At 39.3% G+C, this 14,184-nt stretch overlaps 1 protein-coding gene and 1 long non-coding RNA gene across 6 annotated transcripts in view; one reads left to right on the top strand and one right to left on the bottom strand.

The window, feature by feature from the left end:
• sli (slit guidance ligand) overlaps nt 1-14,184 on the top strand; it is a 354,258-nt gene that overhangs the window by 79,913 nt on the left and 260,161 nt on the right. The gene's annotated exons all lie outside the window — the stretch shown is intronic.
• Nucleotides 1,404-11,754, bottom strand: LOC147911028 (uncharacterized). Its single transcript, XR_015544664.1, has 3 exons — nt 2,491-11,754; nt 1,857-1,896; nt 1,404-1,752 (listed from the first exon to the last, which is right to left on the bottom strand). It is a non-coding gene; the product is annotated as an uncharacterized LOC147911028 (long non-coding RNA).

The raw sequence follows: 14,184 nt of genomic DNA, 5'->3' as shown, positions 1-14,184 counted from the left end.
TCGGAATTGAAAAGAGATACTTTGTAATCCTCAAATTGGTGTTATTTAAACGAATTTTCTAATTACAAACTCATTTCCGGAATTAAACAAACAACCCCAACAGTTTCACCCAAATGGATGTTAAGTGTTGCTGGAAAACAAACTCGATGGGGGTGCGCACGCTCACTAATTATAACGGATAGTTACCGGGAAAAAAACAATTTACGCCTTATCGGGTTCGTGTAGACGCACTCCATTGCGACGTAACGACGGGCAAATGAGCTTCGCCCACCCGCTGAACATCGACACCGACTGCGACTTTCGCGAGTCACTCCGACATAGGCACCCATCGACTCGACGATTCCGTCGACGTGGCGTATCTGCTTATTCACCGGGTGCGTAATGGGGCGGATCTTCCCCTCCGCGTGACGAACAAAGCGAGAAGCGAAGAAACGAATTGGCAACCCACCGGCGGGAAGACGCGGAAGGGGTGGGTTAGGGGGTTCCGGTAACTAAGAAGATGGAGGACTCACGGAGAGGGTGCGCTGAAGGTCGAGACAGAGAGAAGGAAGAAAGGGGCTCTCGTGGGGTGGCAGGAAGAGGGAGATCGAAGTCACTGCTGGCGGTTACGGCGGTGGCACGACGATCGTCGTACTATCTCCGGTGAACAAAGGGTGGGTAACTCCCCCGGCATACCGGAAGCAGGGCGCAGGAGGGAGCGGAAGACACCCTGAGACCCCGACTTCCGGTTACTGCCTTTCATATCCAGTCGTTCCTACGTCACGCAGCCTATGGCATGAAGGAATCTCTGCGTACACACGGAATTCGCGACGCGTGTGCGTTTACATACGCGTGTACATATAATAAGACGCTTACACCACATATCCAAAACTAATAACTCGGGGTTGGAAATTGGCTGAAGGCTTCGCGTTGCTCCAAAATATCTCCTCATTTACCCCTCCTCTCCCTGCTTCTTCTATGGTACCACCGTACTATAGTCGTGTCCCTTCTCGATTACGCATCTTAGATAGCGTGTTTGCAGTGACTCTGAATGGAAGAGAGAATTGTTCAAATGTAAACGCGAGGGGAATTTCGCGATTCTGATGAAATGCTATTCTCAAATATCTTGCATTATATATATATATGTATATATATATATGTATATATATAATATATAATATATGCACATTTATATTAAAAATAAAATTTATGTTAAAAAAAAATGAACAAATCACTAGATTCTAATCATATGAATCAGAATTCCAGTCATCATGATTATACATCTTATCTCAATGAGAATTATGATAGATTGAATTAAAAATTCTGATATGTCCATTTTCTACTAGAATTTCAATTAATGCGACCATCTTTTTCCAATGTTTATATATAAATAATATTTTGTTTAAAATATTTGTTGATCATTATTGCTATTATTAATATAAGCATTTCTTCTAATTAAACCGTGTGCTGGCAAATTATATAATTGGATTAAAATTAATTTTTTTTTACATAATATAGCAACAGTGACTGGTAGGGTTTAACGGAGTATTATTCGCAGCAATCGTCGTCATTCGAGTAATATCTGGTAGCCTGTGATCGATTGCAATAGCCGTAAGCTACGCTGGTCAAACTCATCGGTCCGCGAAAACCCGCCTCATTGGCCAATCCTGTCGCCTGAGGCTGCGTTGTATTGCCACTCTGTCGCTGTCTCGTAAAACCAGCTCTTAGACGAGGAGTCTTAACTTATTCGCCGAACGGCTATGTTTATATGTGCTGTAAATGCGCCAGACTTTCGATAAATAATTAGTTACGGGTATTATACTTGATTTTCACGCTTTAACCTGAACGAATAATAAATGTATAACAACAATACTTACGATGCGATATATCTTAAACTTGAAGCGTGGGTGTGTTGTTCTGAAAGAGAAACACCAGATAGTTAATAATCGTGAGCATAAAAGAATTATTAGCTTTCAGTTATTCATTTAATGATTCTTACAATTCGTTGACATCAATCATTACGCGTTAATTTTCTTGTCATTATACTGTTATTGTCAGAGAAAAACATAATAGTAGCAATTATAAAGATAATAATTATGTAAGTTTTATATAGAATGTACATAGTTGAATAAATTAACCTACATAATTAATAAACTATTTTACAACTTCAGTAATTATGGAGTAGTTTATTCAAAACACTATTATTTCTACATGTAAAACTTGTATTGCATTGTTGCTTTATATTTGTCAATTGTCGCCACTATATTGTTTTCTCTGAGCGTAAGTAGAAACTAATAAATATAAACTAAATAAAACAATATAAATTAATAAATCAAGTAATAACAAGATATGCATGTTTCTTCTTCTCTCTTGTACTGTCTTCTTCAAGGCAGTTACTTAATTTTTATTCAAGAAGAAATAAGCTTTCGACGAATGTTCACGCTCGTGTTTATGGTAGCGAGATAAATTCGTCTGCAGAAGAAAATTCTCTTCATTGGTCAAACTACTCACCAATGTATAGTACGTTATATCGGTACTTTGTCGCGATCCTCATAAAACTTATACCTAGGCTCTCAGACAACGAGGTTAACTTATTTACAAGACGGCCGCGGTTATGGTCGTGTAAACACGTCCAGCGTATTTACAGGTCCATAACGTGATATGGAGACTCGTGTCGCGACACGTCCGCCGGAGTCCATATCTTATGGATGTGAGCGTACGTGTGCATCGTAATGGCGACACAATACAGAAAGACAGCCATAAAGGACGGTTTTTCAAATGGCCGCGTATGGCCGACGGCGGTTTACTGGCTATCGACACTTCGTCGCGTATCGGCTGTTCCAACCAACCGTTTGTTAGATTAGATATTGCTACGATACATGTATTACGATAATATAGCAGTGACGTTGTTTCAGGTTTTCACTGTTTCAACATTATATTCTTCGCTTTTAACATTCTATTTTTCGTTTTTGATCATACTTTTACAATGACAATTGCAGAACTGTTTCTTTTATACGGTTTCCGACAGAATAATAAATGATTTCTATATCAAGTGGATATAAAGTGATTCAATTAATAAATCTGTCTAACGATTAAATCACTTATCATCAGACAAGTTTGAAATTTCCAACCGTACCATATGAGAAATGCATAGTATCCGGCTATTAAGAGAAAATTTATATATAACACATATTCTACAACTTTAGCATTTATATAATTTTAATTTTTACCGTTTTCTTTTTTTTTTTGTGGAACACTACATATTATTTACGTGAAGCATTTTTCTATGATTTAACGATAGTCATTATATCTTACGATTTGAATTCATAATACTAAAATTATCGACAAGCCCAAATATTTTGGGCACAAAAATAATTCCATTAAACTTGTAAAAATTCTCTCATGATCGTCGCTGCTTTAATAAACGTAACGATTCAACACTTCATAGATTAACGTCACTGTCATTGCAATTGTAACAACATTTATATTCTCTTGGAGAAGTGTAATAAAACTTGGACAAGAAGCAAATCCTTCCTCTCTTCACTCCCAGCAGTATTTCCCGTCAGAGCTCGTATGTAACTATGTACTATAATAGCGATGTATAGGATGTCTCGTAAAAGACACGACAGAACGTCGGTAGGTGCCCATTAAGGATGGTCGTTTCTGCCTCGAAGGACGGCGGTCGCAAAATCAATTACGTCAGAAGCTCATGGACCCCGGAGGTGGCCTCTGCTATAACGTGGTGGAAAGATCAGAAGTCGACGACAGGGTCGAAAGTGCAGGCGGAGTCTTCCTTGTAGAGGCATAGACCAAAGTCAATAACTCACCCAGCTTCATCGAGAAACAAAGTGAGCAGGCTAACTTTTCCCTTTCGCGCATCACGGAAAAGGAATTTTCGTTTCAATAGCTAACTTGAAACCTATTATAAAATTGAAATTAAACATCAATTTTCTTCCAATTATCGGGACACATTCACTTATTTTGAGAATACTGAATCTATATTCAAAAATATTTGTTTAAATTGTTAGAAAATTTTATAAGAAAGTATACAGTTTATAATTAGAAGAGGCTACAAATAAATAATTTTAATTTTAATGAATAAATTTTAATTTAAACGGTGAATTTATTTATTATACATATAAAACATATTGATACACATATTGATACTACTATTATTTATACGTTATGTATACTAGCGATCGATTCAGGTTTGTAAGGTAGTGAAAGAAGGATCAATAGAAGCAAAATAAAAGAATATATTGTGAGATAAGATACGAAAGAACCCAGTTTCACAAAACTCTGGTTATCCACAAAAACTGAAGAACAAAGACCGACACGGTATTGATCTTCGGGTACGTTTCACGAGGATGTAAAATCTACGAACTTAGCGAAGCACGAACAAGAAGTACGTAGTACAGAGAACAGGATACCGAACTATGCAGCAAGTAGCTGCTTAGTGACGCGTGATTCATAGTCCTAGTCAAGCAGTTCTACCTTACTTTTGGATGCGATTATCTATAGAGGCGGATGGTCGTGAGTGATTGATTATATTAGGTGTTGGAATTAATTCGTAGCGTTTTACAAGTGATGGGAAGTACTTTCATTAATGTATTTTTTAATGCTCATGTGAAATAAATAACATTCTTTCATTAAAAAACGCTACGAATTAATTCCAACACCTAATAGTTTCATGAAATGAAATTTGAATTTTATCAAAAATGAAATTCAAGAATTTTAATCTTATAAATATAAATATAAACTATTTATATTTAAAGATTTAAATGAAGTAAAAAGTAAATATAACAATGCAATGAAAGCATTTGTATAAGTTTATTGATGAATAAAATTGTGTGTGTGTCTCGTCTCTGGTTTTATATTAGAATATAACAAAATATATTTTTAAACATTCTTATATATAATCTTTAGAAGATGATAGTCTGTTTTTAAAATCTTACAGCTTTTCTTTGAGTAAAATTTGTTATAATTAATTGTTTCCTTACCTCAAAATATGATAACTGTTTCAGCATTGACTAATATAGTGGCGCTTTCCTGTCTTGTAAAGGTTAAATATATTTAAAGCATTTTTCTTATTTTTTTTTAAATACAGTCAAAGAGCAGACATTTCGAGGATGTCATTTCGCGATATAAGTCATTTAGAAACAGACATGAGCAAATATGTTACGATTTCCGGTAAGTTAACGCAAGCAAACGCACATGGCAGAGGATGGCGCGGGAGCAGAGTCGTTAATGCAGTTGCCAAGCGGTCTCCTCTCGGACATTTTCAAGTCGTCAAGCCATCTTTGAGTCGTCTTTGAAACCTCACCTTTGATGAGCCGCCACCGACATCGTAGTTGCGGCGCAAGGCTGCTGGCTTTAATAAGAGCCTGGCAAGCACCGCCACAAAGGGATGCCACAGGAAATTTCTATGTCTCGAAGATAGAGCAGTAGGGTCGGGAGTAGAGAGAGAGAGAGAGAGAGAGAGAGAGAGAGAGAGAGAAAGGGTAGTCGCTAGAAACGCCACTTTTCGTATATATCCTTCTTCTTCTTTTCTTTCTCTCTTTTTATTCTCCCCTTCCCTTTATTCTCCCTGTCCATCTCTGCCCGGTCTTCTCTCTTTCCGACTGCTTTAAATGCAAATAACACAATTACTGAGGGAGAGTGTGCGACAGGTGCGCTTCTTCGACAGGGCGCATAATTCATGTCCAACCGCAGAGGGGATACAAAGTAGGATTACGGAATTAATTCTGGATTCGTTTGATTCGACGTCGGATGAGCTATTAATCGGAAGGATTGCCGTGATCGGTTTGTCAGACCGTGCACAGGGTGAGATGGAACAATTAAAACGATGATGTCTATAAAAACGTGGCTTCGATTATTTTTCTTGTTGCAAAAATGCGGAAATTTTGTATCGCTATATTAACAAGCTTTAAGTAATTGTTACATTGCGTGCATCGTTAATTTTGAAACCAATAGGATCTAACGATGAGCTAGCCGACGAAGGCTAAAAAATGATAGCTAAAAGAGTATATAATAGGTATAATTGCCAAATGTCTTCGAAGACGCGTTTTAACAATTATCTCGTCCTGAGTGAGGCAGCTCCATGACGCATTCCATCCCCGACTTTCTTTCAACCCCCGAGGGTAGGGACTTTGCCTTGAAATTCCTCGCGAGCTTCCCGCATCGCCACCTTTGTACGCCATACCTATTCGACCTTTTTCACCGTCACGCGCCCTCCGTCGTAAAGCTCGTCCTCCCTTATTTTCCTATCGTCCTCGCCATTCTTGTTCCCCTCTTTGTCGCCTACCATAGCTGTTTCCTGCGGATCACCCCTCGTTCACGCGGCACTCTTACCCTCGCCGCAGAGGGCATCGTAGGACGAAACGAGCGGCGTCCAGCAAATTGATATTAAATGCCAAGGTTGGTCACCTTGTATATTTCTTTATTAACTTCGCGGAATGGGCTATCCGACTCCCTCACCGACATTCACGCGTTCTTTATAAAAGGGCACACCTCGCACTCATCTTCCTTTGTCCCACGTTACGTCCGTCTTCTTTCAACTCATACTCTTGCATTGAAAGCATCGAGAGGACCAATTCTTAGCGTCACATTTGAACGGTCGAGAAGAAAAACGACAGAATTCTTTTACTTTTGCTCGCGGCGCGACGAACGCTGAAAACGGATGATCGTACTTATTCGAAGATTGATGAAGAACGTGAGAGTTGTGAAAGGATCTGTAATTGAAAAAAATTGCTGCGAGGGACGATTCCCGTGTTATCGAGACCTCGGCTTAACGGTTTCCAGCCACGGAGAGGCAAAAAAAAAACGTGAGTTAATTCTTGTGAGAAATCCCCATGGCCGCGGGTTCAGAAGACACGCGTAAGAGACAGATGATGAAAGACGAAGAGTGAGAGGGCGGGAGATGTCTTGGTTAATTAACGGCCACGTGCGTCTCATTAACGGACTTGCAACCACAAATCACGGCATGGAAAACGCGCAGCTACGAGCATAAATACCAATTATGCGTAACTCGTACGGCTCACCGGCCTGGAGCGACGAAGGGTGCGCGAAGGGCTCCCCAAAACGAGACTCAACCGAGCATAATTGTAATGCATATAGGCCGAGGGGTGACTCGGGATTAAAACTCTTTTCTCGAAATTAATCCAAGGCTCTTTCGTCGAACATAGTCACCATCATCGTTACTACTATCATCATCACTCTAAATTTCTTGCAGTGAAGTCTCACTCCAAGAGAGTGAAAATGCAATCATCCTCAAAAAAAAGTGAAAATATTTCACTTCTTGAAAAAAAAAGTGACGATCTTCACTTCTTTGAAATAAAAATTCATTTTAAAAAGAGTAAAAATTGTCGCTTATTTTTAAGAAGTGAAATATTTTCACTTTTTTTTTTAAGGGTGGTTGTATTTTCACTTTCTTGGAGTGAGTTTCACAAGAAATTTAGAGTGATTATAATTTTTCACACAACGTATAGTAAAGCATATGGATCGCTTTTTATTTTATCCTTTAAAAGAAAATTCACCTTACAGAGAAGAGTAAACGACACACGCGTCGTAATTCATCTCGCAGAATCGTTTAACCGCCATGTAAATCATGTTCATGTCGCACGGACATTCCATTTTTATAAAATATCGATGCGAGAAGGCTCACGTTCGTACGCGCCTTTATATCCAAAGTGATCGTTTGCCAGGGCTTAAAAGCGTTCGATGGACGCGCAAGTACAGCGCGAAAGTACTGTGCTTAAGCGGAATCGATCTCTGGGCTGGTCCAACGATAATTTCCGGGTTGTATAAATTAATTACTCTCGCCACCGACCACCAAGCACTCCCCCTGCCTCACACACACTCTCTCTCTTTCCCTCTCACTCGCTCTTGTACTTTTTTTTCACTTTGCGAGCTGCACCGTAAATTACCCGGTGCATTATGGGGCACGATTTATTAATACAATTTGCCTCCACGTAAAAGGTGCCGGGCGCCAATTACCGTGCCACGTTCTTGACGCCAGGGCTACTGCGACGCGGCTGCAATACGTTACAACGTAAACCGCATATGCACCATGCGGGACAGGGAACGGAGAACACGTGCGGCTTGGCTGTCTGAAGTTTTGTGAACTGTATACGCCCGCTGTCTCGTTTTAATACATAAGTATTCCTCTCATCTCGCAGTAACGTGGACAAGGAAATCTCGAAACAAAATTATTTTAGAGCAAATAAAATTACGCATCCACCGGCATTCACCTACGCGCCGTGCAGCTCTTTACCTACATACTAGCTGGGGTCAGGTGTTGTCGGAACTTTTTTAATCCTACTTACACCAAGAGAGAATATCGTAAAGGAAATTGTGATAAATCCAAAGATACGCGACCATTTTATCTTCATTTCCAAGTGCCAGGCAGGTTGACCCGTTTTTAGAATTAAAACTTTTGAATAGAACTCAATTTATAGTAGGTATTACAGTATAATACCTACGTTAATTAATCTTTAATTGTTCTGGTCAAGTAATATTACAGACTAGGTCATGAACACTATGGTTAAAGGCATAGCAGTTAAGATGAGATAGCGTAAATTACATTAGCAAGTATATGTGAGCAAGTTAGCAAACATTTTTGTAGTTTTTCGCAATGACAATGACAATGCGTGTTGTTATTCTCGTTACTGAAACCATTTCAGTATAGTTTTCACATTGCGACCGTCGCGCGTCGCAGCGAGCATCCAATTGTATTATGTTAGACACGAGCTTGGTAGGCTCTGTGGCATATTTGCAGATGCATATGCGCACGTTTACCCAAGTTTTAATACGGCAAAGAGTAATAGACTCGAAATACAAGGAAAGCATTAGCCTCCTTTGCGAGCACTTTGCAGCTCCCATTACTGAAGTTTCACCTAGTGATTAAACCTCAAGCAAGTCACTCAGAAGCTTTTCGACGTTAACTTAGCTTCCCGTTGGTATTCAAGATTTCAAGCAATTTCGCCCGGCTGTATTGTCGCCGCCGTCGTTCTCTTGTCACCGCCTCGTCTCGTCTTTTGCACCACGAATTGTTCCGCTCTGCTTAGGAAAGAGTAAGCGCATGCCCTATAGGTGCCCTAAAATGTGGCAGAGCTCTCCGACAGAATTTTCGTCGCAGCCGTCCCGACAGGAAACAATTTCGTCGTCTTGATTTTCTATCGTCCCCTTTGCGACGCGCTGATTCGCGAAAACACACACAGACGATGCAAGCAAGCAAGCATGCATCGTGATTCGCGCTCGATTTCGCGTCGAAAACTTGATGATGGAAGCTCAAATAGCAACCATACTGTTATCGATTTTAATGTAAATAATTTAAATGATTTGCAAGACTGGATTTTAATCAAACCGTTGTGCTAGAAGTCCGTAAAAATGAATAATTACTCAATATATAATATATTTTATTCCTTGAGTTTTTTTAACATCTATTTATAAATAACTCTTATATATTTATTGTTACATTTCATTAAATCGCACATACTTTAAGTTATATCCTTTTGTAATATTGTTGTATTAATTCTTACATAATCTTTTTCGAAAATCTATGCAGCCTTATTGAAAGTCTTTAATATTTTTTCCATGTTATTAGAAATTCGATTTAATTCAATCCCTCGCGACGTCAAGGTTCGTTTAAGCTTTTCAGTGAATCGCGCGAGGGACCGTCGGAAACTCAAACATAATTAATATCTCAATACTCGCCATCCCGTCCAAGGAAAAGCCAATATTATGTACTCACAGTACGCCAAGGAAAAGAATGAGTACGAAGGGTGCAGCATAGGATAATATAGGGGCTGCCTAATATACCACTAGATATTCGGTAACTTGGCATGAATGAAGTCATAATACAAGTAGGTACCAAAGGCGCCTTCCTCCGAAGGAACGTATCCTTCGAGGGATGATCGGCAATGGGGAAACCAGTGCCTTGGGGTTTCCCCGGAGACTGCAGGGGATTCTTTATTTAATATCCCCAGGCTGGTGTCAAGGAATATGTATTACCGGACCGTCGACGCTTCGGCACTTATTCTCCTTCTTCGCCTCGTTACTCCCGCCAAGCTTAGCAATCTGGTCGCGCTCTTATCATATCTAAGATTGCCAATTATCATAATCGAGATTTAATCACCTACGTGATGGAAGTGTACATTCCATAAAAATTATGCAAAGCATAACTTGTTCTATTCTATATGCACGCGTTTATTTATAAATGAAACTACTAATGTTATAAGACGATATAATTTAATTACGCTGAAACTACGAGATATTCTCCGTAATAGAATAACATTCTCTATAATGGAAGATGTTCTTGTCGTGGTGTGACACATCTAGTGAAAAAGTTCAATGTATTTCTTGCACGTTCTTGGAAACACTCATATGATGAACTTACTTCGACTTACGAACTTTTTCGTGAAAAACTAGCATGCAGTAGCACGCTCTTTCTCTTCCTTGACGCTCGCTACGTGGAGAAACTCTCTTAGCCTGCGGAAGTTTTCGAGGAGGTGCTGTCTACAGTTTTTCAATGTCTCTTTGGCTACAAGTTGGGATTGGAGTTGCAGTCGCGACGAATCACAACGCTAAACATGAAAAATCACAGTTGGCAAGATAGCCGCGTGAAATACAAATTTTAAGATGCATCATCTCTGCAGTCGAATGTAATCGTTTTCGAAGAAATTATACGCTTTGCGAGGATAAGATTACTTACGAAGTAATCTTCTCTGAAATCAAACGATACGTTTTTGGGCACACCGTCATATTTCACGATCAGCCGCACGGTAGCTATTTCATCCTCCTCTTGGCGAAAGCATTTTACGCTCGTTTGATCTCGCCAGTTACATAATGGCGGAGCTACGCGTATAGGTATAGTCAGTGCCATATAACCTTACCCTTCGAGATTATACGAAGCTTTTATGTGGAAACATCACAGACTTAATTAACCGCACGCTGATATGTGCTTTACGTACCTTCGAGTTGTCTTTTTGATTTCTCTTCACTTATTGACTTGTATCGATAACACCGATCATCGCGCTGGGCTCAGTTTGATATTAATTACGTGAAATATTTATACCTAAATGTTGAAGCTAACATTTCCGTGAGATTAATAACACTTCATTAAAAAAAATAACACGTCTTACTTGTGGAATCGTTGGGAAGAAAATTGCATAACTGAAGTATAGTAACTTGTGATATTTCTGATCTTCGTATTACGTTTCTCATATGTATTATGTAGGTATATTACGGGAAAAACGTAGTGTAACACCTTTTTAGGTAAATTCTTATTATGCATAGTATATTGTGTCAGTACGTAAGAGAATATACTGTTCTGCTGTATCAGTGAAATTTCAAAAAATGCAAAAATGTGGACAAATAACCGGCGCAACAGCATCCAGTATTTACTGGATCCGAACGATATTTGCTGGTGGCAGAGACATACGAAATTGTAGGGGACACCCTCTATGTATCGTAGGAGTGCAATATCCACTCTCAGTTTCTCCCATATACTTACTCTCGTTTATGTACGCGTAGCTTACATACAAGACGGAACGAAACCCGGGTAAAATCACCTGACGCGTGTAATGCGTTTTTTATTAAAGTCTCTCTCTCTCTCTCTCTCTCTCATGCCCCGGGCGTGTAATCGTACTAGACGTTAAATACTTACGATGTAAAGATATACAAAATAATTGATCCAAAAATGTCGGACATGTTCAGAAATTTAAAATATAGTACCAATAATAATCGCTGAATATTAACCATTATGTTTTTATTTCTGTTCCAGGTAAGTTCAATGATTTTTACATTACGAGTTCAACGAAAGGTAAACTTTTAATATTATTATTTATTGAAACGCTGATTTACAATGTTTTTTAATAATCGAATCGTCACGTTTCATGTAGTATCCTTGTCGATTATTTTCATCCAGTCACATTCATGCTGAAAAACGAAATAAACATTGCATTTTTTTACGGTCCTCACTGTTATGCGCTAGTCAGCGGTTCGTGCACACGGTGTAGCGATCCTTTTAACTTTATTAAGTCAACAACAATACCAATTGCGCTTACGTTATATGCATGACCACTTGCAATCATTGTTTGCTCTCGAACCCAATTTTCCGTGCGCAAACCATTTCGGCGCAACTGGAAAAAAAAAAAAAACTGACAAACCAGCGAGTCAGCAGCGGTTTTTAGTTGACACATGCGAGCTCGGACCTCGCAGCGCAGGTAATTACCTCTGCGACTGTATTTTTCACCATAGGCGACTTGCATATGATCTCGTGCTCATTAGAGGCGTAAAACGGTCGCGCTTGGCAAGACGATACGCTGCACTTGCTTCCGTGCGGCTGATCCACACGCTCGCCCGTCGTTTCTCGCTCTCTCTCGAAGTGTCAACCGACTGGTCATGTCGTCACGGTAGAACGAGAGACGCAACTTTGCCATTAGCCGACACCCGTCGCGTCGTCCCGCGTCGTGCGGAACAGCAACACGCAGCATTGCTGCACCACGCTAATTGGCAAACATCGGCCCGCGGCTGGCTTATCGCGATCGGTCGGCGATTTCTGCAAATTACGACTCGCTCGTCGTTCGACATGGGCTCTGCCTTCCTGTCCCTTTCTGATTCTCTCGGTACTGGCGCTGCCACAGTTCAGAGATCGACGATAACGTGGTCCGTTGATATCAAACATAGCGGTCAACCTTTTGAAACACGTCCGCTCACTCTCTCTCTCTCTCTCTCTCTCTCTCTCTTTCTGCTTTGTTTTCTCGCGAATTAAACACGCCTCTTGCGCTTTAGCCGCCGCTTCACTCACCTATTCAACGAGTTATGGATGATTATATTTACGTATGAACGTGGAATAAACGAATGATAACTGTGACATTGCGGTGGATGAAATGTCCGATTAATACGAGGAATCGACATGTTATTTGTCGTTATGTTGTAGTTTTGTATTGTGTACGCAACTTTACGGATTATTTGTTTATCGTATTGTTATGTATACGTCGGATCTCACGATTATGTAATGTATGACATGTTGAGATTTTTATATCTGTGCTAAATATAGAAAATAAACGACTGTCAAATTTAAATCCGTAAAATATGACGTATATCGGATTAATGACACGTATTTTTATTTTAGTTTTATTTTACGAATTATATATTGTTACATTGTATTGGGAATAATTCAAATTATGTTTAAATTATATTTGGAACAAAAATTATGAAATGACAAAATGATAAAATAATTTTTAACCGAATGATTTTTAATTATTTCTATACCATCACACACACGTCACTCAACAATAACAATTAATAAATACATATATAACAACAAGCAAAGTTTTATAGATTTTTTTTCTTTTAAATGATATAATTTTATATTACTTATTTTTTTCTCTTTCGCTTTCTGAAATTTGCTTTTTGACTTATTGTTGTTCATTATTAATTTTAACTGCAAGGTGAATGAATGTTTATACGAAACTGTCATAATTTAAAATAACATTAAACAATATTCGTGAATGGCTGCGCTCAAGCGAAACATCATAATATATTTAGAGACACAGTCTTGCTAAGTTCTATGGCAAGCGGAAAACACAGGTAAATCTTGCAGCACGGGAAGGAAAGAATGCATTACACCGCTTGTCATCCTAGTATACCGCACTCAGTTTTCATGACACTCGTTGTTTTAAAACTAAGATTGTATATATTATGTAATAAATACACTCACTATTCAGATTGTGCTTACATATCAAAGAAAATATCTGCGTGAAATTAAGAAACAATATTCCGTATAGTACAACTACGCTGTATATTTTTTTATCCGAGCATCGCCCTCATAGGACGACTATTCGTACGTTCAATGAAATAATGATAAATGTTTCGCGTTCGTATATCGGTCGGGAAGATCAACAAACTTCGACATACATCCCTTGAAAGAGGGATTCGCACGTGATCGTGAATGAATAGTAATCCCGCGAATCCGACGAGAGGATCTTTTCACGAGCACGCTCGCGCACTGAAATCGAACGTGTATATATATATTTTTTTTATCGCGGCCAGTTCCCGGTGCGAAGCATTTTTTGACCGAACAGCCAAGTTTGTGGGTTTGCGCTTTTGTCCGCGGTAGCGCGCGAACCATAGTCCAATCCCCCAATGTCCATCCCCAGTCCAAAAAAAAGGCCAGAAAGTTCACCGGCAGGTGGCACGAAA

The sequence above is a fragment of the Acromyrmex echinatior genome, chromosome 1 (genome assembly GCF_024713525.1).
Source record: "Acromyrmex echinatior isolate Ae372 chromosome 1, ASM2471352v2, whole genome shotgun sequence".
NCBI classification, from domain to species: domain Eukaryota; kingdom Metazoa; phylum Arthropoda; class Insecta; order Hymenoptera; family Formicidae; genus Acromyrmex; species Acromyrmex echinatior.
This window is presented reverse-complemented; position numbering and strand designations above follow the sequence as displayed.